A 26,759-nucleotide genomic window follows, 5' to 3' on the forward strand; every position below is an offset into this window, starting at 1 on the left:
TCCGGGGACCCGTGTGTCCAGACCACTGTTGCAGACCCTCTCAAAAGGGGCATTCAAATGGAAGAGCAGGAACCTCTGATGGCGGAACCTGCGGAGAAAGATGCGCCTGATGGTGCTACCAAGGTGGGTGAAGCCGCTACTAATGCTTCTACTTCAGCAATGGAGGTGGTGGAGGGGCCATGTGCCCAAATGGACTTTCCAGATGCTGAGCCGGAGCCGCTGGAGGCGGAGCTCCAGATGTTGGAACCCCAGATGTCGGTTCCAGACCCGGTTCCCGAGCAGGAACCACCGAGACCAGAACCACAGATCCCGGAAGGCCAGGGTAAGGTGTTTATACCCCCGCCCATGTGTGGTGATTCTAGCGACCAACCGAGCGTGGTGATGCGCCTGCCGGCGGACCACTCCAGTGAGGTCGCTGAGGCAACCACCTCAACTGATGCAGACCATGATGTGGGCCCGTGTGCCCTGCAACGGCCAGTCCGGCCTACCACCGAGGTACCAGCGGTCCCAGGCTTGGGATCAGTACCTGCTGACAACAATAGGGGTAAGTTGACTGCCCCAGGGGTGTCGGGTGTGAGCTCCCCGGTGATCGTGGAGCCTGGTGACTCCAAAGGTAGGGTCACCCGGGCGATGGGCTCACCCCGTCATCGCGTCCTGGTGGAGGTGTCTCCCCCAGAAGATCCCTGCAGATCATGGAACGAACTTGACCTCATCAAGGTATCCGGTACAACGGACCGGAGCGACACTTACTCCTGCGCGAGGAGTCTCCAAGTTCGGCCTTCCTGAGACCCGGGCCTGCACGACGAAGTTGTGCCGTCCGCAGAAGAAGTCACCGTTAAAGGGATGGTTGGAGCGAACAAAGACTGTGTTGAGACCGCTCTGGTAGTTGTGGCCTCTCCCAGGTGCGCGATGGAGCGCTATGTTCGCCATGTGGTGGACCGAGGCAAGAGACTGAACCTCCCTGTCTCCCGTGAGACGAGACCGGAGGGTCCGGCAAGCGTCAATACCCAGGACCCCGTACTAATTTTTCCGCGAGGGGGAGGCGGTGGGTTTTTGCAAGGGACTGATATCGAGTTCCAAAAGACTCACAGGAGTCCCGGTGGGATACCCTCACCCAATCAGTTAGGGGCACTCCACTCTGAGACTCAGCTGGCCTCGGGTATCCATGCAGGTATGTCAGATATTGGTGAACAAATGCATTTTTCATTATATAATCATCTGCATGGTTGCTACCCAAGCGAGGTCGTTGGGATTCTGCGAGGGGGAGAATGTAGCCCAGAGGTAAAAATTCATTTGCTGGCCCCCCTCCGCGAGTGCCGTGTGGTAGCGGGTGCCGCCGGAGGCTGCGATAGACCCGCCGGCACTTCGCGAGGGTGGGGGCCAGTGCAGGGAGCAGCGCGGCTTTCCCTACCTTTGGCCGGTTGCCGGGGACGCGATCGGGCCGTCGCTAAGGCCGCGATCGCGTTGCCACCGGCCCGGCGGCTGGAGGAGAGGGCGCCGCCATTGCGCGTAGGTTCGCGCATGCGCAGGGACCGGCAAGCGCGATAGGACCCCAGGGCTAGGGAGAGATCGCGCGAGAGTAGGGAAGTGTAGAGGGAGGTTGAGGCGGCCATTAGGCGTTCGCGCATGCGCGGGAGAAGCGCGCACGCGGCCCCAATACTCAGGCAGCCCCCTGGGAACTACAATTCCCAGGAGGCATAGGGAGACAGGCACCAGGTGCCTCATAGCGGCCAATAGGGCTGGAGGAAGCTCAGCCCGGGAATATAGATACATTTCCCGGGCTTTGCACGCGTCAGTCGGAGCAGAGTCAGGCTGAGGCAGAGGAAGGAAGGGTGCAGGGAGCGAGTGGCTCCTGCACCAGGTAAGGGTTCTCCTTAGGTCCCCAGGCAGGCCCCAATTCCCGGTAAGGGCAGGGGGTAACTGAAAAGGGACGGCCCTAGATAGGGAAGGTTACCCTTAGGTGCGGAAGGTGCAGTTTGGCAGTGCCACAGCGGATAGGGCTGTGAGCACTGGCAAATAGGCACAGCGTGCAAGCAGTGGATTTGCTGCGGGTTCCAGTATATGGTGTGTGTTATGTTAGCTGTGTGTGTGTGTCGCTGCATGTGCTGGGCGCAGTGTGTGCAGCGTGTGTGAGTACCTGCAGGTTGACGGTGAGAGCGGTGTGTCTGCTGCAGGTGCTTTAGGAGTATCTAGTTGTTAGTGAGGCGTAGGGACGTGGGTAGCTAGGGGAGTGGGGCAGGTTATTACTCCACAGGCCCTAGGAGTTTTCCCCAAGCCACCCCAGGTTGCGGTTCATCAGGGACAGGGCCTAGGTTAGGGTTCCTGTCACGTTAGGGATAGATAGGGATAGCGGCGGTTGCTGTTCCCGTGAGACGGTGTGTTACCGAGAGACGGTTGTGTTCCCGTGAAGCGGTGGGACCCTCGTTGGGGTCCTGGAGAAGTACCTGGATAGGATCAGACGGAGGCTTCGCACGTCTGACCCTTTTAGAAGAGTGTAGCAGGCCCGAGCATCGGAGTGCTCGGAAGGTATTCCAATATATGTGCACCAACAGGCCTAATAGATTCATTAGTGACTGCGCAGTCACCCACTACCTCCGTAGGAGTACGAGACATTGGGTGTGGGGGATCACAGGACACTGGGTGGGAACACCAGACATTGGGCTGAGGTGATATGGTTAAGGTGATGCGGATAGAGCATGATGTTATGTAATGTGTTATAAGTGTGTTCAGTAAAGTGTTAGTATTATATACGTGTGTTATTGTATTTCTTACCCAGGGCTATCTTTCATAACGGGGATCCTGGGTAAGTGGAGGCGCTGCACCAGGTAAATGGTAAGGGTTTCCCCAGGCTCCCAGCTAGCGGAGGCTCAGATCTCCTGGAGCCACAGGTGTTATACAGTTACCAGTAGTCCCTTAGAAGAGGTGTGCCGCAAGGAAAGGGACCGGTTAGACCACAGGGGCCAATGTGAGATTGGGTGGGTCAGGCCGGTTCACAAAAAGGGCTACACATGGAACCCTTAAGCCAATGCTCACTGTTTTAAACACAGCCTGGGCATGAGATGCAAAGCTAGTGAACCCACTCACAGACAGACAGATATATATATATGTGTGTGTGTGTGTTTGTTTCTGTACTCTTCCTCTTTTCATCCTGATCACAATTCATTATGACATTCTCAAAAACTTTTATATCTCAAAGGTATATTTATGCAAGATTATATTTCAGGGGTAAAACTGGCCACCATTATGAGTGTTCTCAGAACTGATTCTATATAACTTGATCACACGGCACAGGAATCACTGCAGTCCATGATATGAAGACATTATATATAGTGCACAGTACATTTGTCTTGTGCTTTTCACCCTTTATTTGAAGAAGCTGTTACTGTACATTAACTATGACAATGTCCGCTTCTTGTGACTTTGACCAAGTCCTTGTATCTCCCCTTACCCCAGAGATGCCAAAATTAGAATTTAAGCTCTAAGGGAAGAGACTTGTGGCTCAAAAATGCTATATACAGCACAGCATATATTGTACTGCTATGTGCTAAAATATTAATATTGTTAAAAAAAAAGTATCAAAAAAGAAGGAAGTATTTTGCTTTCATTTTAGATCCAACTACTGTATACCATGGTGATTGTGACTTTACGCTTTATTAAGAACAAAGGTGTTTTAGTCGTGTTTAAATGCCCTAAATGCCTCTTAATTGACGGGCCATATCCTTTCTGCTCTGAGCTGTGATAACTACGTCAAATGCAAATAAAGGTCAAGATCAGTGGTTAACACCCTACATCCTGTTTAAAATGATGTATTATGACATTTATTTCTGCCCGGGGGTTGTTACTTTTCATGTTTTACACCTTTTATTTTTTGCCTTTGTGGAAAGTATTCAAAAATTGTTTTATGAATGGACGGACATATTAATACAGTACTGACGTACTATTTAAACTTACAGGTTTATTAATATAAAATTACGAGTGAAATAGAAAAAGCAACCACAGCTAATAGTTATGTTGAATATATGCAAAATAATGTATCACCAAAGGAGGAAATGATCCACACGTTTAAACATTGAGTTCATAGCCGCAATAGCATTGCTACATCATATTCAGATTACTGCCTTTATGCAGCTTTCAGTTTACTCATTGTAAAATTCTGATCCTCAAAATTGTGTCAATTAAAGAGTCAATCTCCATAATAACGATCTGGATCAAAATATCCTTCAGCGGACATGATGTGCTAAAAAGATAATTCCTTCAATAACTTTTTGACACAATTATGATTTTTTTTAAATTGCCTACAATTGCCTATTACGATGCTAACGTGTTAGATGATGGTAAGTACAGTTGGGACATGGTTTGTAATTTATGGATCGTCATGATATTTGGAATGCAAAATTGGGGCCACAAAGTGAAGCCTGATCTGTGATGAAGTTAAAATAGGACCAAGCTGAGTGAACAAATGTTACTTAATACAAGCACATAGTATGACGTACATGAAAGATAATCATGCGGAACATCGAGTTCATAGCCTTAGACGCCACTACTCCCTTCCTACTGACTGTTCTCCTTTGTTGGGTTCTTATAGGAGTCTGGTGTATTCAGTGTGTTCCTTTATGATCAAGCTTCTTTCAGGAAACAGGAACATTGGTTTGCAGGAAGCGTCTTCACAGCTGGATATGGTGATATGATGTGACCAGCACCTGTACTGCTGGGTTGTGCTGTCAAAACACCAGCGGAAGATTCACTAAGGTTAGTTGCAGGTTCATGCACCTGATTCAGTGGTAACTGTCATTCAAGTCAAATGTAGTTAACACCGGATCAGGGGCACTACAGTGTAACAAACCTTAGCGAATGTCCCCATGTGACCTGTTTAAAGAGAAATGGAATGTAGACTTTATCATTATACATTACGGCAAATGAAAATATCACGTGTGAGCACATTCGTATGTCTCAGACAGGTCTGCAATCCTGCCCTTCCCCATTATCTCCTAGCGTACAACGCTTCCACTGCAGCAAGGGAATCTGGGAAATGACATGCAAATGAGCACACAGTGTCACCTATACATTAGAAATGGTAACCTCTGGGTGCAGAGACCTTCCTACTAAACACCTCAACTTAAAAAAAAAAAAAACTTGTTTTGAAAAGTTTCTCTTCACTTGTCCGCAAGTGTCAGGGACAGATATTTAAATTAGCCAACAATTATGGAATTGAGAGAAGGGCTTGTTCCAAAAACGTCTACTGTCCGTACTCTTGCATAAGAAATGTGATGCTTTGAAAGCCCTGTGCACTGTTGTTTCATAAAAGAACTCTTGTGATGCTCACAACCTGCATGAAACTGCATTGCACCTGGACCAATGTGGCTACAAGAACTACGTTAAAAACAGCAACAACCGTCATACCTGATTATAAACCTTTATTGAGTGAATAGACTTGCACAATGATTGTATGTTCACTTTAACGTGCAATGGAGTTCAAAATGTGAATACGCACTTCATAGTCAGAGCTCATTTGCTTTTCCTGCCAAAGCACAGGGGTCAATTCCTTCCCCTTCTTATTCCCTACCTGGCTCTGATTAAAACACATGCCCTCACATACTCTTTCTCTCCCTTAATTGCTTCCATCCCTCCACTGCTCTCCTTGACACTTCACCTGGTCCCAACTTCTAGTATTACACACCAGGACTAGGATAAAAGGTGCAATTCCCTATGGAAATATAATATTTATGGGCAAAACAAAGTAAAAACAAATGCAAACATTGGCTTGCTGGTTTTATTTTGTGCCTACAAAAGTCTGTGTATTATGGCATAAAATATTGTTTTATATATTTAAAATCATGCAGAACGTCTGTATTTACTAAAGTGTGCAATTTTCTTATTAAGCCCTTGACTACAACATATTGATCCACACTAAAAACAGCAATGTAACATGCATTTGCCAATTACAGTATGTTGTGCAATGGGAAAATGAATTATTAATGCAATGTACTTTGCATGATTATTGTTTGCAATGTGCGCAAAGAACATAATTTGTTGAATGTTTCAGAACACAAGCTTCTTATACTAAAGCATATATTACAATGATTTTAAATAGTACTACGCCCTTATATTGAACATCACATACAACAAACTGCTTATACCTACTGTAAATCTCCAAAGCAGGTTCCTGTTTTCCGAGCCCTGCAGAATCACATACTAATTTAAGCTGCCTTGAGCCCTAAGTGAAGGGCACCATGATCGAGGGGCCAGGCTCCCCTCCTACCTTCTGGTTGCTCCCTGGCCTCTCTTCCAACCCTCCCCCCGCCTTCGGTGACGGGGGTGATGCTGTGGTCAGGGGCCGGAAAGGGGGAGGGGCAATGGAGTGTATTTATGATCGGCTGGCAGGGCGCATGGTCAGTCCGCGCCTTGCCAGCAATTCCCACCCGTCCCTGTTTTGCATATATTGCTAATCATGTGGTTGGTGCAGTTTTAAGTTTATTGTTAAAAAAAAAAAAGAAGCTAATAAGGACTGAGGTTCCTTGAAGGAGGGGAGATAAGTCTCCATCTTGTTACCCCTATGGGGTCAAAGTGTTGTGGTGGTTTGTTGCCTTGGTTACGGCGGCAGTTGGGGAGTAAGTGTGCTTTTCTTGCCAGAAGGGGCTCCATACTTGGTAACGCCCGTGGGGCTGGGAGTGGGGAGGGGGCTGGGCTCATTTTAACGTGAGTTCCGGGAGCCCACTCACGTCAATGGCCAGTTCACTTGAGCCCAGCTTGGGTGTCATGGGTCATCAGTTAAAGAACCTTTAACCTTTAACCCTTTGAGCGAGCACTCTGGCAGGTGAAGTAGTGCTTGCCAATTATTTAATGGTTAAATAAAAAGCCGTGGCCTTGTACCTCCTGACCTTGTCTTGTGGTTATTTGTGTGTTATTTATGTGCGGTCCTGGGTGCTTGGGGTGGAGGGGAGGGGAGGTCCCTCGCAGTCTCCCAGGTCATGGGTCTTACTGTGGCATTCTTACAAAGTGGTCACAAGTATAAAAGACAAGCAGGTTTGCAATAATATTTATACTGGCCGCCTATGGAAATGGGGCAAGCAGGTATTGTGTACATTAAATGACAACTTGGATAATTGTACAGACTGAAGAATGCTGACTTCATTGGTAGTTGGTGCTACCTATAGTACATAAGAGATAACACGTTCTGTAATTTACAATATACTGAAATGTATTTGTGCATATAATGTTGATTGCTAATGGTCAAATGTAAGTGGTCAGACCACAAAAAGTCTCCTTTTATCCCGAACAATGGCACACTCTGCTACTGTTTGTCAACAAAGATAACTAGATGGGACACAGGGACTATTAATACTGTCATAGAAATATCAGGTTTACGGCTTTTGTTATCAAACATAAAGCACAACAATTACGCAAGGATCTTTAAAATATAGAAACGCCAATGTTATATGGTTTACTAAAATGTGTGGTTTTATTGCAGGTCTTTGCAGTCCTACACAGCGCACAGGGGACATTCACAGATACTAATTCCTTTCATGCTACCTTCCCTTCCTCCACCTGTTTGCACAGACGAAAGTTGATGCCAAGTGTTCAGAATTCCTTCCGCGTTGCCCGTGTACTCACGCACCTTGACATTTCATGTATTTCTACAGGAAGCTTGCCTTTATGGGAAGAACAATAAACACATGCTGCATGCTTTTCTAATTCCTTCCCAGCAGGATTGAGTGTTCTGGAGGTAACAGCTGGCCTCGCATTCATCTCCAACCTGTGTGCTCATATAGATTTCCTCGCGATGCCTGTTACTGACAATCACAATGCTGCTGAGGGTAGTAGGTTTCCAATGCATAGCAATTCCTTCCTGGTGCTGTAGTAACCGTGCACTCACGTTTGCTCCAATTTAGTAAAAAGTGCTAAGTCTTAGAGGGGCCTTGAGGCCCATTCCAGTGAAAGCCTTTTAAGAGGCGCCAAGGTTTACCAATGTTTAGTAAATCTGGGCCTATGTGCCCCATAATACAGCCCGTTCAAAATAAGATGAAAAATAAATAAGTTACAATGTCATTTAGTTTTCGGAAGAGGGGGGCAATATTTGAATGTTTTGTTTTAATAAGTATAAAACTACCATACTATATTTATATTGATCCATAGAAAGGGACCACATATACACTTTGACATGTAGTGAAACTAAAATTCCTGACTCAAGTAAAGGCAATTAAATTACTCTTTTGATCAATACCTGGCTATATTTTAACCTGTTTTTGCATCTCTCTATATACCTTTCTATTATAAGAAGGTATCCAATCTTTTCTTAAACGTATCTACTCCATCTGCCTTCACAGTTTCTACAGGTAGTGGATTTCACATTTTCGCAGCCATGCTTTCATTCCTCGTGAATCCTTATTTCTGTGGGTGACCCCGTGTTAATTGTATATAGGTGAACAATTCCCCTGAAAGACCGCTGTACTGACCTTGTGTTCATTGCATATAATGCTCACCAAAAATAAGATCACACTACTGTATGGTTGCAGAAATCTTCTCCACTGCACTGATTCAATGGCCCCTATTAATCATGCTGGGAAGCGGTTACTGAATGTGGGAGAAGAGTGCAGATCCATTCAAATAATTGGGACTAAAACACATTGGCTAACATGTTTTTTTAACAGAGATTTGAGGTGAAGATGTGGGATATCTCTTCATCTTACATTTACTTCCATTATGTTCAGTGAATGTTTTTCAGTTAGAAAGTATAAAAAACAGAAAATGATGTGGTAGTCTCCCTGCGAAATAGTGAGAGTTGGGCAGCGTGAAATAACACAGGGTTTCCTCAGCTCCAGTCCTTAAGCCTCCCCCCACCCAACAGGTCAGCACAGGTGGTTCAGTCAGTCCCTGCTTCAGCACAGGTGGCTGTCAGTCCCTGCTTCAGGACAGGTGGCTCAATCAGAGCTGGGATATCCTGTAAACCTGACCTGTTAGGGTGGCTTGAGGACTGGAGTTGAGCACTTCTGAACTTAAAATCTTCTCTAGCATGGGGAAGAAGTTTGAATAAGGGCATGTGTATGAGAGTGGGTGCACTCGAGCGTGTTTTAGAAAGATATCCAGCAGGGCTGGCATTTACATTAAAAGTGTAAAGCTGCTTGTACTTTTTTCAGCACCAATGATAAAAGAACCTATGATTACATGTCAGCAACAACACAACGTAGCTTTGTTCCTTTCTGTTTTTGCATGTGGTTTAATAATCACCTTGCAATGGCCTTTAATCCACCTAATGTATTCCTTATTGTGAAGCTATTAGCCATTAGTCCGGTGCTGTTGCTGCACAGATGTGATTAGGCTGGCAGGAGATATAATTTACATCAACTGGTACTAGCCCGGGTGAGCACACATCAAATTAGACATGTGGTGAGCGTTTAGCCACATTATTACCAGCTCTCATCTGAACATCTGACAACCTTTAATAATTTATTGAATGCAAATGGTGCAACCTCAAGTCTCCTTAGGAACCAGGATCCAGTTGCCACAGTGCATTAATTGTAATTGCTGGTTTGTGTTCACAGTGCTGGTGCAGACGGCCAGACTAAGAGCAATTATATGGCCATATGAAGGCTGTTGCTTTTTTCTTCTTCCCAGGCCTCTGTGCACCATCTCCCCCCTCATATTTTTTGAGATGAATAGAAAACTGGTCAAGTCGGCAGTCGCCATATGCTGCTTGAAGCAGTGGGACATGATGCCTTCAGACAACTTCAGCCCTCTCCAGAAGTTAAAAGGTTAAATCACCAGCCTTGTATAAGCCCACAGTATTTAGTCACTTGAAGGTATTGATATGCCAAAGGCTGCAAATCAGGCAGTTTTGCTATTGTTTTTTTGTTTTTTTAACTGAAATAATAAAATGTTTTACCAGGAAATAATACATTGAGTTACTTATCGTTTTCAAGTATGTCCTGGGCATAGAGTTATGATACATATGGTTGTGTTACATGAACAGTGGTAATACATTAAATTTACACACATTTCATGGACAGTTAAAGATAATATATGTGTAACGCATCTCCCCCTGGCCAAGAGAAGAGGAGCCATAGCAAAGTGTCCCAATGTCTGTATAGGCGAGTATATGATGCTCAGCGACTCTTGTTACTTTCTTTGTCAGGGCTTGGTTGGTGAGCATCTGAAAGGAGGAGGAGGGCGCCAGGAACTTTTATGTAGTTTATTAACAGTCGAATTACAGAACAAACAGGAACAGTTCTTCAGATAGATGATCGCTTTTGAGTTGCAAAGTATATATTCGAACGGGTGGTTCCTCAACCACTGAGATATTTGAGCAGGGGCAATCTCTTTCCGAAGCCTTCAACCCCATCACTGAGAACAGAACTAGGGGGCTTTCTTCCCCTATGGAATTCCCCAGCAGATACCTTTTAGAAATCTTTGGAGAAAACCTATAAGTTACTCAATATCCTCCTGTCGTGGGTAACCTGTTCAGAGAGAGATTATATATATAAAATGACACAAATCACCAACGTTTCGGACCCACAAACGGGCCCTTCCTCAGGGTATGCCCGTTTGTGGGTCCGAATCGTTGGTGATTTGTGTCATTTTTCCAACAATATATGTTTATTTTTCACAAACCTGAGTGCTGTCTGCTGATTCCCGTACGAACGGTATCATATGTTTATCTACTTATTATGGGACATGCACCTACCTAAATGAGCTATATTGGAGTGCCAGCTGTTCATCTTTGTACATATATACACCCATACCCTGTTACTCTGGGATACTTTCCCTATCTTAGAAAATAAAAAAAGTTTGCTTACCCTATTAAAGGAATAATTATATACACTTGAGAACCCCCTTACTCTGGGTCCACATACGATCTGAGAGTGGGGCACCAGGTTCCTCTTATACCCTGCTCATCTTCCCTATCATTGTGCAGAATAGGATATGCCAGGGGTGTGCAAACTGTGGGGCACGGGATTTTCTAGGGGGGGCACGGCGATTGCAGGGGTCCCGTGCTCCTCCCCCAGGCATGTAAATTAAATGCCGGGGGAGGCGTGAGACGTCTGCAACTTCCCTTACCTGCTCTAAGCCGGCTCTTCGGCGACATGTCGCCATGACAACGTGGCATCAAATGGCAACGCCACGTGACATTGTGACGTCATGACGCTGCCAAGCCCGAGAGCAGGTAAGATGGGGGGAGGGGGGGTGTGTGCAGGCAAGTGGGAGCACAGACAGGGGGGCGCAAACTAAAAAATGTGTGCACCCCTGGGATAAGCTACAGAGTCACTTAAACATGTGACTATTTTAGCACTTTCTAGAATTTGGAAGTCAACAGGCCTTTGCTTGACTACTCTGCAACATTGTAGAAAAATCTAGTTCTTGGAACATTTTTCTCACTTACACTGAGACCACTTTAAAAATTGCACCTACTTAAAATAAATTGTAACCTTGATCAATAAGGTACAACACAATATATACATTGAAAAGGGATATGAATACAGTGCAAAAGAATACCACATTTCAAGGGCAATTCTTGTCCCGGCAGCAGATAAATCTGACTTTGCTTTGGATGATTGTAATCATTGCCCTGATACTCCCAGGGATATCATATGATCAAGTGTAGACTTTTATATAAACCTAATTAATGTGGCTTGATACTGTTTGTCAGAATGACTCCTTATTACTTCTACATGTTATGATGTTTTTTTCTTTGTACAGCGCTGACAATGTATGCAGCGCTGTACATAGAATGTTTGCAGGCACGTGTCCCTGGCCCGTAGAGCTTGCAATCTATTTGTTTTGTGCCTGAGGTGCAGGGGGATAAAGTTACTTGGCCAAGGTCATACGGAGCTGACACCGGGATTTGCACCAGGCTCCCCGGCTCCAAACTCCGTGTCATTGTTTTCAGAGTCACTGCCGTTACTCACTGAGCCGCTCCGAGAAGTCTCCCCTGAAATTCACGCGGCAAAACTTGTTTTATCTTCCAGCGGAACAAGCCAAAACCCTTTAAAAATGTATCTGATGTTATCCACCTGACATTTGGCTGTAACTAAGCTCTAACAAACCATTCTATTTTCTGTTATGAGTTATTTTCTTTTTTATTATAATATAATATTGACCTCAATGTATTTTTCAGTCTGCTTTTTTAAATGATATTTTGATTCTGGTATCTGTCTGACCTCTAAGAATCCATCCTATGTGAATTTGGACACTGGCTCTGTGATTCCAGTTAACTATTGGTAGCAGTGTTTTGCCTAAAGCTTGTGTTTATTAGGGCAGGGGTGTGCAAAGTGTCTGAGCTGTGCCCCCCATGTGTGCTAGCCCCAGCACTTGTGTGCCCCCCCTTCCTGTGATCCAGCGTCAAATGACACAGCGGGTCATGTGACATCACTTCACGTGACCCCACAGCATAATTTGATGCCGCGTTGTCATGGCGACGTGTCCAGAAGCCTACTGAATCCTGGTAAATTGAGGTTGCAGAGTCCTCGCACGGTCCCCCGGCATCTAACTTAAATACCTCGACGAAGAGCGCAGGGCCACAGCAACCGCCGCACACCCCTGGGTTAGGGAACCTGCTGTATCAATGATTTTTAACATTTAGAAGATTGCTTCATTTTACTAGAGATGGGCGGATTGTTTCTTTGAATGTGGATCCGCCACGGATCGGCAACTTCTTCCTTTCAGCTGCAGATTTCCACGGATCCTTTTCAAAAAGGCAAATCCGCCATTTGTTTTTCCATTACTGAAAACCTGTACCGGACAAATGGAATCCAATCCAATGTTAGATTTCTGTTGTATCCGACGTCCGATTCGATATAAACACGTTTCGTGGACCGGATTAACGTCCAAGCCGAGGACAATGGGCGGATTTGAAAGAATCCGCGTGGGCTAAAGCTGCAGAAATCCGGACTCGGATTTCACTGTGCGGATCGGGGAAGCCCAGGGAAAATTCAGAAACTGGATCAGGACAAGTTCGTCCATTCCTATGTGTGCCCCAATGGCAATCCTTTTTCTCTTTTTCTCTCTGCTTTTCTCTTTCCAGCTGCACACAGGAGATAAGTCACGGCAAATTGGGAAACCTGCATTTTCACCGGACTCCCTGATGTGAAAATTTGCTCCATTTCTACTCACAATTACTCCACTCCCTCGGTGCTACTACTATAAATACTTCTGTGCAGTATCATTGAATGTTCAGGACCAAATGAACCCTACTGTATCTAAAGAAGATGTGAGTATGAGAAAGCACCTCCAATAGTTAAATAGGATATCGAGGCAAAAAAAATATGTATTTCAGAATTAGTCTCCTAGAATTAATTCATCAGGATACGTTGCTCTGTATGTAACTGCAATTTTGGGACAGTGTGTACACCGAAGAGTTTAGAGAGGGATTACATGACACACATTGTTAGAGTGACACAAATTAGGTGTCTATACTGTATGCATTATTGTTTCCTCATTTAGTCTGCATTAAACATTCTACCAGATCTCCGCTGTTTCCTGCCCAACAATTTCTGTCGAATATAAGAAATAGAATTAACATTTCTTTTTTTTTTTTTTACATTTGACGCACTGTAGCCAGAAGCAGAAATGGTGCCAAGGGAATCACTTTTCTTCGCAGTGACACAAACCCCCCTAAAACTGCATCAAGATCACAGACCCCACAAATTGCAGCTGCGAACATTTTTGACTGCTTTGAAAAGGGCAGTATTCAGGGATCAGGTCAAAAAGTAATTTAAACAACTTATCAGTGCAATCGGCTTCCTTAAACATATTTAATCTCCCTTCATCTAACAATTATACTGTACTTGTTTGTATCCTGTTAATGATTAATATGAGGTCCTTTTTTTTCATGTCTGAATTGAAGCATATCGGCTACTTTCTCTAATGATTGCTTCATAATTACTATACAAACAAAGGACTAAAAAAAACAATTTCTAGTTTCAGGGACTGACAAATAGTCTTACCCTCAAAAGACTTTAGATAACGATTTAAAAAAAACAAAACATTCAAATCTTTTGTTTACCATGGAAAAGTAACGTTGTTTAAAAATACTTTTTTTTTTAAAAAGGTCTCATTCGGCTACATTTCACCTACATTAAATGTGCCACTGTATTCACTGTATTCACTATTATCCTAGGAGGAACTGTCCCTTTAATGACACACGAAAGATTCTTAAACGTGGACATGCTGTGAGATGAAGCTTTGCTGTCCGTTACTATAGGTTAATAGATGGCAGCATTGGTTAACGGTACATAAAATAAATATTTTATATATATATTTCATTTTCTCCTTGAATGGTTTTGCTATAAGAAGGGTGTTGGTAACAAGGAGTTAAAGCCGCACCACGCTCTCTTTCAGTGGATGTTTTAAGTCTTACGCTTTGTTCAGGAGATATGAGCAGTTACAATATTAAGTGTCTGGGAGGTCAGAATAGAGCTCTCCTTCGAGCCCAGTCCAGCCTGAGAATAAAAAAAGCTACATTTGTAAATATACATATATATATACATATATATGTAACGGGTTTCCCCCCCCCCCAATCTCACATTGGCCCGGGTACTTTAATAACCAACCCCCATTACGTGTGTGTTTGGTGGTGCACCTGTAGGCAACAGAACTCCTGAGTCTACCGCTTGATGTTAGTAGGGCATTTTCAGCAGGACAGGTAGCTGAGGTAGTGGGTGCGAGTTCAACTTACATCATGTGCAGCGCCTCCACCTCATCAGGGTCTATGCTTCCGCAGGGAGATGGTCCTGGTGAGGAACTCCTTCTTGGTGGTGCCATCCACTGTTGAGTAACTTCACACTCACACAGTGGGGGTATCGTTAACAAGGTCATCTTTATTGTAGACGGTGATGTAGCAGACTGCCACATGCAGCTGCCGGCTCTAGCCGCACATCTCTCCGTGCTGTCCCTTTGCCAGGTACGCCCTCCTGAATTGAAGTGGGATTCCCCCTTCTCCTAGGAAGATCCTCTCTGTGCCAGGTCCCTGGACACAGAGTGGCTTAGACAGGCTGATTGGTCAACCTGGACCGCTAGTTACGTCACTAGGGTCACAAAGTGTTCCTACAATCCCTTATGCAGGACAATACACTTCCTAACAGCTTTCCACTGCTGCTAGAACACACACTAGAACTAACTGTGTTGTGCCTTATATACCTCAGGAGGCAGGAGCATCCCTGATGTCACTATCCAGGGACTCAGAGCATACAGCCACTCCCCTTCATACATAGGGCACATCACCATTGGATGAGGGAAAACCTCCATAACTACTGCTGGCATACCTGTTCTTACCAGGACTTACTGCCAACAGAGAGGAAAGCAATATACCATTATTATGCATGGCTATATACTCCCCCTGGTGAATCCCCACCGTCCCGACTGGGTCCTAAATTTGGTGTACCTTGCTCCAGGAAACACTGAAAAAGAACACATAAACTTAGCATTTAAACACTATCACTTCACATAATAATGACGGAACATCCGCTCACTGACCAGCAGTAAGCAGCAAAGAATAAAGGCAGACCACTCGTTGACGGACCTAATAGTAGTGTCGAGGGTCTGGTTTCTTCACCTCCCGCCCCGCTGCATCATGAACGGTTACACTATACTCTCGTGGCAATCCCCGCTCATTACAGTATACCACCTTGTGCATATACACGCTGCGCCCTATCTTCCAGACCCGCATGAGTTGGGAGACCCTCTGCTCAGCCTGAACTCCCTTAATGGCTCCTCCCTTATTAACTATGTAATATTCAATATCATTTCGGAGCCACCTCTATCGATTCTCCTCTATTTCCCTCATTAGAGGTTCGGGGACATAGGGGTATTCGAGCCCATGTGACCTCTTATATTTGGCTGCAATAGCCCGTTCAGCTCGGCAAGTCCTGGTCAATTTAGTTTGCCCAGCCTTTCCCGGCAACACCCATGACAGGGGCTCATCTGACTCCACCGGATCATCTAACCCTTCAGATCCCTTTGGGGTAATAAGACCCCCTTGTATTCGGTCCCATCTTACCCTTAGCGCTCTAAGGTATGCCTCATCGTCGAAATCTCCGGGAGCCCACCAGTGGTCAACCACCCCCTCCCTTTCTAGAAGGAAATGGGTGCGGTCGAGCCAGGCGACATAACCTTCATATAACGGTGCCCACCACCTAGTTTCCCGTACTTCCTCAGAGTTAGGTTCTAGTGGCTCCTCCTCATCATCAGGCCTGCCCGAGGATACCCCTGAAGTACCCTCAGATCGCATAACCTTTTTCTTGCGCTGCGACCAGTGTCCGCCCTCAATGCTCAGCGCACTATAGCTTTCGCTAATTATCGACCCTCATCGAGAAATCCTCCCTCCACCCTCCGATCCATCATCAGAAGTTCCCCAGTCCAGGCTTCTAGTCCGTTCCGTGATAGGACCCCGGGAATCCCCTGACATACCCAGACTAGAGGTAGACCCGAAGGAACAGGTGACAGGGACAGGGGCTTGAACTAGGGCCTTGGGGCTAACCCTGGGGATGGACGGGGTTGGGGGACGGGACTGGACGGTAGGTGCCGGCAGGGTCACGGCCTGCTCCTCCGCAACAACTGACTCACGTTCGCCACAATGTTCGCTCTGTCCTTCAGTAGTGGGTCCTCTTGTTCTCCGATTCGAGCGCCCACTCCGTCGGCTGTCCGTAGGGGATCGACTCCCACTGCTCGACCGTAGAGGCGCAATTGCCTCCCACTCGACACCGCTCAGGTCGTCCGGAACTGCCTCGGGATCCGCACGTGCTGCGACGCCATCATGGGTTGGGTCCCCAAGCGAGACCTCTTCCTCCACGAGGATATCCGGCAACGCCTTTCTGCTGCGCGGTCCAGCCTGACCCTGGATCCGCTCTTCGCTCACCTCCACACCCGGAATCTGCGGTGAGCACGGAGTTAACCTACTGCTCCGCAGGGTCGGGGTGGATCGACCTCCTTCTGACCCGCTAGTCACCACGGCAGTGGGACTCCGGCGATCGGGTTGTCGCGGCACTGGAGACACTCGGCTTCGTGTCTCCACACCACGAGGAATGGCATCTCGCCACGGAATACCACTAGAATGGTACTCCGTTAACAAGTCCTGTGCTTCTGCCAGCCTGGCACACTCCTCGTCCGAGGACTCTAATTTACAGTTCGGTCGGGGTATTCCAGTAGGGGACCGTCTATGGGCTCCTTTCCGGTCACCTCTATGATGACTGGGTTTCTCCTGCTTGAGAACCAGGCCGGGTTCCTGCTCCGCGGGATCTGCACTCTCCCTCCACAGGGCACCCGGAAGCTCCGCTGCCAACGTCGGGGTAGGATGTCTCATCCCTACAGTTTGTACTGGCACAAAAGTCGTCATAGGCCACATGTACTGCAGGCTACAGTGAGGGCATTGAGCCTCACTGCCCATGGCTCCACCAGGCAGTCTGCACTGCAGGCAGAGACAGACCACTGTCTCCACACCTTCTACTCGGATAATCAGGAAGCCTCCTGGAGCCGAGTAGGGGTGGGTTGATATCAAGGGACTCTGTTCCACTTTCTCCGCTTGCTCAGTCATGGTCACCCATGGGAGCACTAGTCCTAGCGGTCTGTAGTGATCAATGGCTCTTCGCAACTGAAGGGCAGGGGATGGTTGAACTGTCCTTCCCCCCACTGCCTCCATCGGCATCCGGTGGAACTTTAGACCACTCCCCCTGGTTGAAACTAGGGGGATGTCTCGCCGCCTTATAGGCTGACCCAGCACTGGGGCTGAGTGAGTCATAGTCATGAGCGCGCGGCTTTAGCTTTCGCGCCAAACTCCCCAACTGGGTGGAGTTTTCTCGTTGTCGCCAATCCTGGCCAACAATTTGCAAACTGCAGAGTTGCAAGACTTTCTGCAGCTGGCCCACGCGGTGTCCCGGGAACGCGGGAACCGCCATTTTGGTAAGCACTGTCCTTTTTTGTATTTGAGGTAGCGTCTGGCTGTTTGTTAATTGGTGTGTAACAAAGTCCATTTCGTTCCTCCCATCTCGCAAGGCTGTCGTCCTCACTATTCTCAGGGGTATCATCCCGAGAACATAGGCATGACAAACACGGCGCAGCCACGGCTTTCACGCCATTCCATAACAAACACACAAGAGTCTCTCCTGTAGCTTGTTCTCCTTCCTCTTCCCGGCATCCTGGACCTTCTGCTCTTTGCAGATCCTCCATTCTGATGGTCGCTTCTTGCTCATGGTATATTGGATTACTGTACATGGAGCTCCGCTCTGCGGGGCAGCTACCACATCCGTACAATAAACATGCCTTGTGCACCACCTCGTGTACCTAACATATGTCTAACTCGTGTTTGCACTACCTCAGGCTAGGCTCACTCTCTCAGTGTCTACTGTATCTCCTTCCTCCCAGTCTGTGCTCCCTTCGGTAAGTGATCTGGAATGGCTAGAGTACTCTGGGGCTCCCATGCAGTACTTGGGCGTCTACCTCTCTTGGTCAGCCTAGTGCAGACCCTCTCCAGGACATCTGACCTAGTTAACAAGCTCTCCCTTCTGGCGTCATACCCCTAGCGCGACCTCAAGGTGACTCGGACATCTATAGCCCTTCTCCAGACCCACTAACTCCTCTCAGGCTCCCAGGCTACTCCTGCGGTTCCATCCCAACACAGCACAAAGTGGCAGCATACACTTTCCCTGTTTCCTAGTGTGCCTAGCAAAAAGCCTGTCCTGTTGATAGGTATATATATCTCTCAGCAGCGCCTCCAATTGTAACGGGTTTCCCCCCCACCAATCTCACATTGGCCCGGGTACTTTAATAACTAACCCCCATTACGTGTGTGTTTGGTGGTGCACCTGTAGGCAACAGAACTCCTGAGTCTCCTGCTTGATGTTAGTAGGGGATTTTCAGCAGGACAGGTAGCTGAGGTAGTGGGTGCGAGTTCAACTTACATCATGTGCAGCGCCTCCACCTCATCAGGGTCTATGCTTCTGCAGGGAGATGGTCCTGGTGAGGAACTCCTTCTTGGTGGTGCCATCCACTGTTGAGTAACTTCACACTCACACAGTGGGGGTATCGTTAACAAGGTCATCTTTATTGTAGACGGTGATGTAGCAGACTGCCACATGCAGCTGCCGGCTCTAGCCGCACATCTCTCCGTGCTGTCCCTTTGCCAGGTACGCCCTCCTGAATTGAAGTGGGATTCCCCCTTCTCCTAGGGAGATCCTCTCTGTGCCAGGTCCCTGGACACAGAGTGGCTAAGACAGGCTGATTGGTCAACCTGGACCGCTAGTTACGTCACTAGGGTCACAAAGTGTTCCTACAATCCCTTATGCAGGACAATACACTTCCTAACAGCTTTCCACTGCTGCTAGAACACACACTAGAACTAACTGTGTTGTGCCTTATATACCTCAGGAGGCAGGCGCATCCCTGATGTCACTATCCAGGGACTCAGAGCATACATCCACTCCCCTTCATACATAGGGCACATCACCATTGGATGAGGGAAAACCTCCATAACTACTGCTGGCATACCTGTTCTTACCAGGACTTACTGCCAACAGAGAGGAAAGCAATATACCATTATTATGCATGGCTATATATATATACACATATATATACATATATATATATATATTTATATATATATATATATATATATACACATATACATATATATACATATATATATACATATATATATATCTATCTCAAATACTGAGTGGCCAACATACTAGCATTAAGCACACAGGCTTCTTGGGGGAATGTTGCTTCGAGTTCCACTTTCTCCCTGAGAGAGAGGTGTATTGAGACAGTCGGTTACATCCTACATGTTTACTTTCAGGGGGGAGGGTGAAAAGCTTTTGCTGTAACCTGCAACGCTGCTTTAAACTTAAGGTCTACTTTCTCAGATGATCATGTTTACTGGAAACTTGGACGTGTTGTCAGCTTGTGGAAACATGAGCTTAGCTCTCGTATCCTTATTGAAACATTCGGCTGCTGAAACTTGGACAGGCACTTGTACTTTTCATGCTTGGTGTCCTATGAAAACTTCGAGTCTCGGGAAGCGCATACAGAGTAACGAGCATGCAGGTGAAAACAAAGCATGTGCTAAGAAGTGACCGTTCCTGCGCGGCAAGGGATTCAATAGTGTCCTGGACCTGAAATCCACACGACACAACGCCAAATAAATTGCTTTCCCTTGGTGATCTTAAAAACTGATGTCCTGGCTTTTTGGTATATTTCTGCTATTTTCCATTTCAGTTAAACAAAGCCATGAAAAGCAGAAGGAATAAAGAGATTTACACACACAGGGAAGACACTGGCACCTTCATCGTTATGATTGTTTGAGGGGAAAAAAAACCAGTATGATTAGGGAACACACAAAAAATTATGTGAAAATACATTTTGAAGAGGATTATTATTTCTTAAACTATTATATATAGATATATACGTTGGTCACATATATCATTGTGATATCCTCCAATAGTTATATATATGCAAATATAACTGTATGCTCATCTGCATGTCTAAGGCAGGTCTGCAACCCCGCCTTTCCCCATTATCACCCAGCATACAGCACTTCCACTGCAGCAAGGGATTCTGGGAAATGACATGCAAATGAGCACAGTGTCACTTTTTGCCTCAATAACCATTTTTAACATGGTTCCCTATAGGCTTAAGCTTGCTGCATGGTCACAACTTTGAGCACAGCCAGGGTTAAGGTGCATACCCAGAAAACCACCCACAGACAGCTTTTTTTTTCCTCCCGAGAGGGTACACCCTCTCGCTCATCGGATCCCAGTCCACTTCAGTGGATAGCGAGGTTGCCCTTGGACTGTCCAACCAAAGTCAGACCCGCCCTCAGTGCACAGTTTCCCTGAAGGTTTCAGCCCGAAAGCCTAGGTCTCCAGGGACATTGATGCCTTCCTCCGTTAGGATTCAGGACATCCGTCTCTTCCTCCCTCTGGCCCGAGGCCCGCAAGGGAGTTCGCATCATCTCCCCTCTTTCGAGGGTTGTGCGGGTGCACCCCAGCCCCGAAGGGCTGGTTGTTCGAATGCCATCCCCCCTTAGCCCGAAGGCTCATGGGTTCTGTGGTCCGGGGTCTGGACACCACCTCTCAACGAGCTAGAGGGCCAAATGCTTGCCACAGACCTTTCCTACTGAAACCCCAGATAGGATAGTACTGCATTTGGTCATAGCTGTGCAGGTCGAGAGGAGCATTCATATCGCCTTGATCTAAGCCAAAGGGCCAAGGCACCCACAGACAGCTGTTTCGACCTTTATGGGTCTCATCAGTGTGGGGTTGGAAAATCAACCCCACACTGATGAGACCCATCAAGGTCAAAACAGCTGTCTGTGGGTGGTTTTCTGGGTATGCACCTTAACCCTGGCTGTGCTCAAAGCTGTGACCATGCAGCAAGCTTAAGCCTATAGGGAACCATGTTAAAAATGGTTATTGAGGCAAAAAGTGACACTGTGTGCTCATTTGCATGTCATTTCCCAGAATCCCTTGCTGCAGTGGAAGTGCTGTATGCTCGGTGATAATGGGGAAAGGCGGGGTTGCAGACCTGCCTAAGACATGCAGATGAGCATATAGTTATATTTGCATATTTGCTTTCCTGTGGAGGGTTTTTGTCACTTTTTTTACACACCATAACTTAACTCAGTATTATGGTTTAGCCTATCCCATAGCCTCTCTTGCATTCCCAGTAAAATCAACCCCACACTGATGAGACCCATCAAGGTCGAAACAGCTGTCTGTGGGTGGCCCTCGTGGCTGAAGAGGAATGACTATGTCATGGACTTGCAGCTCTCCGGAGCCTATAGTCACAAGTGGAGCGCACCTGATCTCACAGCGTGGATCACGAGCACGGTTTTTGAGGTGGAATCACTTTTTCACCACCCGGGCTACAAAAAAAAAAAAAAAAAAAAAAAAAAAAGCTGTCTGTGGGTGGTTTTCTGGGTATGCACCTTAACCCTGGCTGTGCTCAAAGTTGTGACCATGCAGCAAGCTTAAGCCTATAGGGAACCATGTTAAAAATGGTTATTGAGGCAAAAAGTGACACTGTGTGCTCATTTGCATGTCATTTCCTAGAATCCCTTGCTGCAGTGGAAGTGCTGTATGCTGGGTGATAATGGGGAAAGGCGGGGTTGCAGACCTGCCTAAGACATGCAGATGAGCATACAGTTATATTTGCATATTTGCTTTCCTGTGGAGGGTTTTTGTCACTTTTTTTACTCACCATAACTTAACTCAGTATTATGGTTTATATATATATATATATATATATATATATATATATATATATAAACCATAATACCCAAAATTATTTATTTTTTGGGGGGATAAACACGGAGTAGGATTTTGTGGGTACTTTTAAAATTGTGGCTCTGTCCTTTTCTAAAAACTGCTTTATACAAACCAAAGTAATATAGAAGTGATACTTTTAATGGACAACTCGTGGTTAGAAAGAGTGCAAGCTTTCAGGACTACAGAGGTCCCTTCTTCAAGCAGATTTTTCTTGGGTACAACAAAAGACAGAAAAGCCCAATGCTACATCCAATTTGACAAAATATATAGTAATTAGTATATAGTTAAATACTTCAATAATAATATTCTCATGAGTAAGGGTCATTTAGTTAAACCCTTTGGCCGAAGCGTTATAAGCCTGCAAGCCAACGTCAAGGCATAACCAAATTTGCAGATGCTAATACTAAACTGTTGAAACTTCTCTTTTACCTCTGAAGGAGGGAGAATGACTGCAGTGAGTCTGTCCATACAGCAAAATGAAAAACCTTCCTTAGATTTTTCTTGGGAAAGAAGGGATCTTTGTGGTCCCGAAAGCTTGCACTCTTTCTAACCACGAGTTAGCTATTCAAGGTTCTACCTTACTTTTCTTTGTCTAGCACAATTCCCCCTCCTCTCTCAGTAAATGCCCCACCACCCATCCTCACACTCAATTTCCGCTGACCTCACACTCAATTTAATCTCCACCCACCCCCTGTCCTCGCATTCAATACCCCCCTTCTAAGAAATGTACCTTGTAGGGGACAGTGGAGGCCTCCGACATTGCTGTTGAGCTGGGGCCCTGTGGCTAGATGTGGCCAACTTCTGGGTACAGCTAGGACGTGGGGTGTTCTGTCATTCACTGCGCCATCTGTTGTAAGCGAGTGCCGTTGAATAACGCATGCGGCGTGTGCCTGCTGCCTCTAGTGTAGCTTCTGAGACAGCCCCATGTGTTCAGCCTAAGAGGAAGCTGAGACTGTGTGCAGGAGAAGCATGAGCAGCAGGGAGAGCACAGGCTGCTCCATGGACTTTCGCTGCTAGTGTTGCCGGTGTTCCTGTAGTGCGTCCAGTGTCCTGCCGTTGTTGTCATCTTGGCTGTCCTTGGAAAAGGACGTTTGGACAGTGGACTTTACTGGTGAGGTATACCAACATCCTCCCCAGCTGCACCTTGGTATTCGGCGCCAAATATACATACACTTGTGAGTGGAAGTTTAACCTTTATCTCCAGCCATAAAATATAAAATTGAATTATGCTTTGAGGCATGCGCTTCTGTTCTTTTTGATATATATATATATGTAGCCGAGTCCCTGTACCCTGCTTCCGATGCGGGGGAGCAGTTTAGTAGTTCCATGGAGCACCGCACGATCGGGAGTTGGGGGCAGCTATTTTGTGAGTCGAGCATGCGCAGAGCGGCGAGGCACGCATGCGCAGAGTAAGGAGTGTGGCGGCCATCTTAGTTTAGCTCTGCACATGCAGCGGTGGGACTACATGTCCCAGATTCCCTAGATTGAGGGACTGCCCGCGTGGGGTTGCTCCAGCCAATGGGATTCGCGCAGGAGGGAGAGACAGGATATCCTCTGCATGCAGGGAGCGCATGAGTCAGTCCTGACGGAGGAGGCAAAGAAGAAGGTAATGTCCAGGGAGCAGTTCTTTCTGGGCCAGGCCTAGATCTTGCCCCTAGGCCCCAGTTAGGCCCTGAGCCATAGTAGTAGAGTGTTGTAGGGAAGGCTCCAGATGGGGGCTCTTCCCCTTATTGTTATTTCTGCACCGGTAACCGCACGGTCACACGGAACCCTGCAGCCTTGGACCAGGTGACAGGATCCAGAGACATTGTGTGACACCCCCCTGCTGGAGCTCACACTGCGAGTAGGATTTGGACCCCTTAGGACAGAGGGGATTTGTGTTGGAGGCCCCGCTGTGTGGGACCCGCTCAAACTCACAACGACAAGCAGCACCTGGCATAGTGAGCTACCTCACACTTGGGTGGGAGTTGCTGGGACAGGACGCCAGGGGTATTGGTGCCACGGCACCCTCAGTACTTTGGGGGGGAACCACGACATGTTGGGTCATTGGGTGCACACTGTTATTACTGTTAACACACAGTTATTACTGTTATTGTATGTGTGTATTTGTTAGTAGGTGTATACAGAAAACATTAGTTATATACCTTGCGTGTGTATCATTCATTACTGTGCTTTGTTCCTGTGAGGGGTTATCCCGCCAATGCTGGGTTCCCTCATAGGTGGAGGCGCTGCACTGCAAGGAGAAAGAGCTCACCCCAGGCTCGCTGAGTCGGAGGCTTAGGCCTCCTGTGAGCAAACAGGTATAGCAGTGCCGCGTAGTTCCCTTTGGCATAGTGAAAGGGGGCTACACACACACACATACATATATATATATGTAATATATATATATAAACAAATTAATAAAATAATAAAACAGAGAACATGTACGTTACCAGCTAACAATATTAGATCCCTTCAAAGAGGTGTTGAAGTAATAAGATCTCATGTGTTATGGGTATAACACCCCTCTATGTTGAACTCTACTTTTGATACTTAAATGCATTGTTTTTATACTAAAAACTTTGCCCCAGTTATAAGGACAAGCCAACTTTTTGTGGGTGTGTCTTATCTCCGCACAAACAGGCTGATGATAGGTATTAACATGGGTATTGTGCTCCCTGACATATGTCACCTCCTACCTTGAGAAAGCGCCAGCCCCCGAGCGCAAAACGTACGTCGGGATGACGTCATCGCTTTGACGTCGGAGGTCACGGGTGAGACTGCTCCAGTACCGGGGAGTGAGAGGGTGTATACCAGAGTTTGTGGTATAGTTTAGCTATCACGCTTGATACTGTTTGTTACTGAAACGGTTGGTATACTATTGTGGTGTGCTGTTAATCCTTGTGACGGCGGCAATGATCGCGCTGATCACGCGTATCCGAATACTGCTATACCGTTGATATATGGGACTCTGTGCTCGTTGCGGTTATAATACACACTATATTGCTACACCCTCTTACCTAATTAAGGAGGTGGCCATTATATACTGTATGCTGGTAATGATATAAAGTGTTGTTGAATATTGGCATTCTCCCTATCTATATATATCCTTATACCTACCTCCTAATCTATACCCTTCCCCTTGTACCTTGAGCAGCACCATCAGGAGGGTTCAATCAATGAACTAAACATTCAAGTAGATATTAATTAGCCTCCTGGGATCACCCATACCTTGTGTTTTAGATGTTTTTATGCTTACTGATTATGCGTCGTTATGGTATATATATTAATAAAAATGTATTGTTTTGCCTAATTAAGGCCTTTTAGTGGTAATTGTTCACTCCTAGAATTGGGTGCGATTACAAGTGATATCTCCTACAGCCCTTTGATATATGTCAGGGAGCACAATACCCCTGTTAATACCTATCATCAGCCTGTCTGTGCAGTGGTAAAAGGGATCTGTGGGAGACTTTCTATGTCTTCGTGTTTACTTGCTATGCCAGTACTATCCCTTTGCACCGGCTATCATATTACTATTTGGTGAGCGGTTTACTATCAGTTATTCTTATGTGTCTTATCTCCCACTCATCAATCTTCTTTGACATTTAAGGCTGGGAGAGAGTGATTTTAAACGCAAATGAATCTGAGAGTATAAAATATCCTATAACTCTCTCTCTATAACCCATAGAATAATGCTCCCCTCACGTTGCATTCGTATGATTTTAATGCATGTCCGGACATCTGTCTTGACAGGGCTACTTTCTATTTTTGACATGTGCAACACAGACACCCAGTCATATTTGATATTGTTGCACATGTATAATTTTCATACATTTGTATTTTTTAATCCGTGTGAATTACACCAGATTTTAATCATCGTACATTTTTAAATCTGTAAGGAAATGGAGAGCACCCTTTCTGTCACCTTTCGTGTGCCAACCACATAATGTCTCCGGAATCTTTATAATACTCCTTTTGGAAGTTAGCCTAGAGATCAGGTCAAATGTCTTGTACATCTGTGCACTGTCGCAAGTCAATGCAATTATAAACATATTGTTTTTTTCATTGTTTTATTAGCCCATTAATGCAGATACCATGTTGACCCAGGTAACCTCACAGGAGACAGACAAATGGGTATTTTTAAAATGAAAGCTAACCCCTCGGTTGCTGTATTGTTAACACTGCATAGTTTAAAGGCATTAACATGACAAATACTATACATGGTAAAGATAAAATAGGGCAGAAGGAAGGTTCCAGGAGAAGCTGTGATTTTATTGTCCCTAAATGCTGCAGCCCTGATCTGTGGTATTCCCCTTTGATGCTCTCTCCTTCCTCCTCCTGCAACATCCTACACAGAGAAAAGAACCAGTACTGCTTTTTGGGATAGAAAGGCCACATCAACAATTAAACAAATAAGTGCTGGGGGTGCCCGGCCTTAACCTAGTCCACAGATACCATGTCTCGACACACCAGGTGTTAGCCCAGACGATTGACCTTAGATTGTGGTAACCACCTTTTTAGGTTAGGAAG

This window comes from Ascaphus truei, chromosome 2 (genome assembly GCF_040206685.1).
Source record: "Ascaphus truei isolate aAscTru1 chromosome 2, aAscTru1.hap1, whole genome shotgun sequence".
NCBI classification, from domain to species: domain Eukaryota; kingdom Metazoa; phylum Chordata; class Amphibia; order Anura; family Ascaphidae; genus Ascaphus; species Ascaphus truei.